This window comes from Rhipicephalus sanguineus, chromosome 6 (genome assembly GCF_013339695.2).
Source record: "Rhipicephalus sanguineus isolate Rsan-2018 chromosome 6, BIME_Rsan_1.4, whole genome shotgun sequence".
NCBI classification, from domain to species: Eukaryota; Metazoa; Arthropoda; class Arachnida; order Ixodida; family Ixodidae; genus Rhipicephalus; species Rhipicephalus sanguineus.
The window spans coordinates 50,542,956-50,548,611 of record NC_051181.1 but is presented as its reverse complement, the minus strand read 5'-3'; the positions used below and the strand labels follow the sequence as shown (position 1 = coordinate 50,548,611).

The window sequence follows — 5,656 nt, the reverse complement described above, 5'->3', positions numbered from 1 at the left end:
GAGAGTTTGCACAATGTATATCGATGTCTGGCAGCTAATGGCACCGTTTAACGTGTACGCACCCACTTTGATGATTGGTGGTACATCTCCATCCCGACGACTAACGTCCATGTTAAATGATTAAACAAACCCTTGTGGTAGCTGTAGTAGTTAACGGTGAAAGCGTAATGAGAACGAGGTGTAATAGACAGAAGAGCGTCGCATATTGGACGCAGAACTTGGTCGCCATCCCGTGGCATGTTAAAATGTGATTGAACACCACGGCCGGACTAGGGGGAAACGCAAAGCGCGTCGTGCCGCCCCGGTAGCCCGGCCGCGATTTTTCTCGAGGCGAGCGCGTGAGCGGGGAACGCAGTGTTACAGCCAGGTGAGGCAGGCGCGCGTCGCAGAGCTATTTTAGGGGCGAAGCTCCTTAAAGCGGCACCCGTTCGTCTCTGTCGTAGTGCGTAACCAGTCTTAACGCTAGTACCAGATCTTGACCTCCAAGGTGGTGCCGGTGGGAGATTTCTCCTGTGCGTTGTTGAACAATAAAAAACACGCTGGTTCGCACCAATTCTGGCAAATAGCCCACGGGGCCTGAGCCATTCACATATGAAGACACTAAGGTTCAGCGGGGTGAATGACGCTCAAATGTAAACAAACGGCATACATTTCATGAGCAAAGAAAGAGCGACTAGGTCTTTCCTTGGACTACGTTCTTGTATTGTTCGCATCCTAGTTAAGGCTTTGAGGTGCCAGCGGTTACCAAGCAAAAGCTGTAAAGAGAAGACTGGGAAGAAACGGCTGCTTTGGCCCTCCGGTTTGGTATTACGGTGTGGATTTCTATGTTGCTTTTCTTTCTTTTACTGTGACAAGCCTAGTTCATATTTCGCTGCTAACCAAATTTTAAAATTCATAACAAAAGAAGCGTGCGTGGTTACAGCAAGTGTAAATATCTGCGTAACCTAAAACCGGGAAAGGAAAGACCGCGTCGCATAACGCTGCCAGGTGGGGCTTGCTGAATGCATAATACAAGAGGCACTCTATTCTTATGAGGGAAGATTTTCTTCAAGAATAAGGTAAACAGGGGTGCTCGCAGGACCCCATAACAAGTGGCCAGTTCTTGAAGTTTCTCAAATGTGTGCAGTTCAGTTCGCCTTCTCCGGTACCTCTGCATTTCCAAGTTGTATCGCGTTTTAGCACATCACTGTGGTGTTTAAAATAAAACGAACATAAGAGTTCATGGGAAATGCACATTATGTTTCGATTTTGCACGCTGCAGTGCAATTTATATGCACAAGGATCTCAGAAAAGATGATATTTACTTTTGAACGTAGATGAATTTGGGATGAATAACGAGCAAACAAACATGCTTAAGTTGCGGCGCAAGGAGATCCATGATCTTCAATATTAGCTTAGATCGTTTATTTCTTGGCCAATTCGGCTTAACACTTTTGTAGTTACAGGCGCAAAGAATATGAACATTAACTCGATTACTTGATTAGCTAAAATACTAAGACGGTTGAATGTATTAATTAAAAATTGGGGGACGCTTAAGCTTCGCCTTTAAGAGTTGAACGCGATAGCGATATTCTGTTCCTAGTGTGCGGTTCCAACACTACAAGTGTTTAACAGAATGCGCGCACTAAGGTGTGTGCCTTATGTAATGGGTAGCATGCTTTAAAGCAGGAGCAGTTATGCGCGAGATACTTTTTCAAAGCTGCGATGCACCCACTACGTGGTCTTAAAGGAATACGCGCAGTAATGTGTCTGCCTTTTGTAATGGGTGGCTGTCTTTAAACCACCAAGTCGTTAGGATATTGACATGGTGTGACGCCCGATGGCAATGTACGCTTGTACCACGCAATATTACTGCGATATTACATCTCGTACTGTGACACCTGTATACAGGACGCGTATTTTTCTGTAGCATGAAAGTTACTTTCAGTGCAGCTCCAAGCAGAGGCGTGGCTGTGTGGTAGAACACCTGCTTGCCACGCAGACGACCTGGGTTCGATTCTCACTCGGACCCAACATTTTTATTATTTATTTTATTTGCAGCTTTTTCGATTTTTCGGTCACGGACAAGATGATGATTTTTCGCTCACAACCAACGGCCCCGACGCCGACGGCGGAATTTCTGCGATACGAGCTCTTTAACGCTATCGCGTTAAAAATTCGCAGCGTGCGCGTTAAAGGGGTCATGAAGCACCCCTTGGGCTGATTAAAAAAACACATCCTGCGGAAAGCTGATACGGCTATGAACTGCTCTGCCAGTCGTGCGCGCCGCGTAATGGCCACAAGCGGAGCGCGAAGTTGCCGTTTCCCCAGGCACCCTCTTTTCAAACAGAGGCCCGTTCTCACTCTCGTCGGTGGGCGGGGCGTCTGTCCGCTGTACGTAGCAAGAGACATAGCATGCTTATTGGCCGATAGCCGACGTAAATCGAGAGCGGCGTTCGGATCAGATGCGCTTCTTGCCGCGGGGTGCCGCCACTTGCCGGCGCCGCACTCCTCAGTACACGGTAGCCGCACTCGCGCAAGCGAATCACAGCGGGAGAGCGATCGCGTTTCATGACGCGCGCTGGCGTAACTTCTTTCCCCCATGCCATCCCTCCCTGTCTAGCTTCCAGTGCGCTCGCCGGCACGAGAAAAGAGAGAAAGCGCTGGGAGCGTGCGCCAAACCCCCGTAACTACGCTGATTCTTGACGGATTCGAGAAATTTTTGCGGCAATCGATTCGGGAGGCAGTACACTCCGATACTGAGGCCATTAGATCATTACTTGGAAAAGTGGTTCATGACCCCTTTAACTAAAAGCTGAATTCTTCTGTCTCTCATTCCCGATTAGCAGCCATTGGCATGTTCCAGTAGGAAACATTAGTAGAAGTAGAAGTGTAAGTGTTAGCTAAAAGCCGACTTCTTCTGTCTCTTATTCCCATTAGCAGCCATTGTTTGCCTCCAAGGTAGTGCCTGGTGAGATTTCTCCTGTGCGTGATTAAACAATAAAAATTTTTGTTCAAAACGCCGTTGATTGATGAAATAAACCAACGAAAGACGCCAGATGTTTTCTAAAAGCAAAACGAAAAGACGCCAGTTGTTTCTAAACCAAAACGAAAAGACGCCAGCTGCTTAACGAAAGACGCCAGATGTTTTCTAAAGCAATGTTTTTCTAAACAATGAAAATTCCCAGCGGACATGTAAAATTAAAGTGAGCTGGAAGTCGTCATAACTCTCATCGAACCTTTAGTATAAACGCGCCCGATCTCACGTCGGTGATGATGTACTGGGCAGAATTCACGGAAGATTCACGGTTTACCGATGAACCTCCGCAGCTTCGCCCACTCATCATCATTTACTCCGTGGATATGCTGTGATTTTTTTTTGTTTGGATTAGCGTGATGCTATGAGCGCGGCCGACGCTTTTACGACGCTTGGGCGAAGCTCGTTAAGGCAGTGACAAAATTGAACTTCTATCGAAAACGCCCCGAAAGGGACGGACGTGGAACGCGTTGCAGGTGCTAATCGCGGAGGCCACAGTAATGACCAATTACCCTACCTTACCGCTCCTAGAGGGCAATACCAGCCCCCCCCCCTCCCCCAGACAGGGAGAGTGGTAGATATAAAAGGCGCGTTTGTAAAGCCTCTAGAGTCTGAGACCGTGGTGCAGTGGATAGCGTGCGCGGCATGTGTTGTTGCGGACCGAGCGGTCATGGGTTCGATGCCCGTTGACGGAATTTTTTTCTTTGCCATCTGATCGTGTAAATTTTTTCGACGTCCTTCCGTGACGGAAATACGTCACTGAAGTCGTAATTGACCCCGGCATAAAACCCTTTCGTGTTAAAAAATTTCACCATCTCCCACTAAAGGGAACCATGTTAGGATGCGAAGAAGCGCGTGGGTCGACTTAAAGTTCCGTTCATCACGGGCACCTTGCCCGATGGTAACGCGTCCTTGCAAGTGGATCACACCATAAATTCACTGCAGTTGCTGTTACTCGTCCCGAGCTCTTGTTGGATCCCGCCACGCAGTTTCATCACGCTTCTGCAGAATCTCGTTCCCCGACGCCATCACGTGATTGCTCGGAGAGTGCAAGGGGGAGAGGCCACAGCGTATTACCGATCCATTACCCAGGCCCGAACGCGCTAGCGCGTGCCAGCACATGTGGTTTTGTCTGCGTTACGCCAAGCTAGGACACCGTACGGCAGCCCGTGCGCCTAGTGCTCTGCACGTATCATCATCAAGGCGGTCGAAGAACAAGACGAAGAAGACTTCTCCTTGGCGCGAGCGCGCGCGCAACATGTTACAGATGGCTATGGTAAATTATGGAAAGCGGACGGTCGCTAATGGAACTACGGACAAAGTCCAGCGCAAAAGCTGCTTCGCATCTAAAATACTACGTCATCGTCCAGACTTAACGTCACAAAAGAAGGCCGTACAAGCTCTACTGGGCTTCCTGCGATCTACTGGCCTGTCTGAACGGCTCTGAGTAGAACGCATTCGTGTGTGCGTGTGTGTGGTTGTGCTCTTTTCTTATTTATTTTTTAAATCTCATTGCTTCCACTTCCATATTTCCCCACCCAAGCGAAGGGTGGGATACCGGATTCTACCATCTCGCTAACCTCCCGGCCTTCCTCTTATCTCTCTCTGCAACGCTCTGACGGCTGTAGTGAGCATGGGCGCCCACATTCACTAAACATATTTGCGAGTACTATCAGTATAGCGCAATCCGCCTCTTTCGTTTTCCTCTGCTGCCCTCTGCCATTTTGATAGGGGTTTGGTAGGGGCGGGGACAACCGGTATTGCCAGGAGCAAAGCCTCCGATATGATGAGACGTTTCGCGAGTTTTCCGCTAGAGGAGAGCGCATGCTCGAGGGCGTTGTGAAAATTACACCATCTTCCACTAAAGGGAACCATGTGGGATGCGAAGCAGTGCGTGGGTCGACTTAAAGTTGCGTGATTGCTGAGAGAGTGTAAGGGGGAGAGGCCACAGCCCCTCACACAGGCCCGAACGCGCTAGCGCGTGCCAGCACACATGGTTCTAAGGGGGAGAGGCCACAGCGTCTTACTCAGCCCCATACAGAGGCCCGTGCGCGCTAGCGCGTGCCAGTACACATGGTTTTAAGGGGGAGAAGCCACAGCGTCTTAAACAGCCCCTTACACAGGCCCGAACACGCTAGCGAGTGCCAGCACACTTGGTTCCCGAACGAACGGTCGCCAATGGAAGGACGGACACAGCCCCGAGCAAAAGCTGTTTCGCATCTAAAAGCCGGATTGCAAGACCTCACTGTTTGAAAGGTCTTTTCAGAAACTAAAGCGAAACAAGAGCTAAGAAACAAGCCGTTCCTACCCGGACTACTCGAAATGGGAACAGTTTAAATAAAAGGTCAAATTTTTAAAAGCGCGCAGATTTGCCAATGTTGAAATAGTTGGCTAGTCATACGTATTACATTTCCTGGAGCTCTTCGCATTTGATATTTGGTTTGAGAAGTACTTATGGCTGATGGAAGGGACAACCCGACTAGAGAAATAGCATCGTCAGCTTTGCGCAGAGGCAGTGTCGCATCCAATGAAGTTCTAACTGAGGAGCGACTATTGCTAGTTGAAAACTTTTCCCAATACCCCGCCTGGACGACGTGAAATATCGTCGGCCATGGCAATTTTTGGAAGGCCTTCACGGGC

General features: G+C 49.0%; 1 non-coding gene across 1 annotated transcript; it reads left to right on the top strand.

The window, feature by feature from the left end:
- Positions 1 to 5,514: 5,514 nt before the first annotated feature.
- Positions 5,515 to 5,656, top strand: LOC119398088 (U4 spliceosomal RNA). Its single transcript, XR_005184761.1, has one exon. It is a non-coding gene; the product is annotated as a U4 spliceosomal RNA (small nuclear RNA).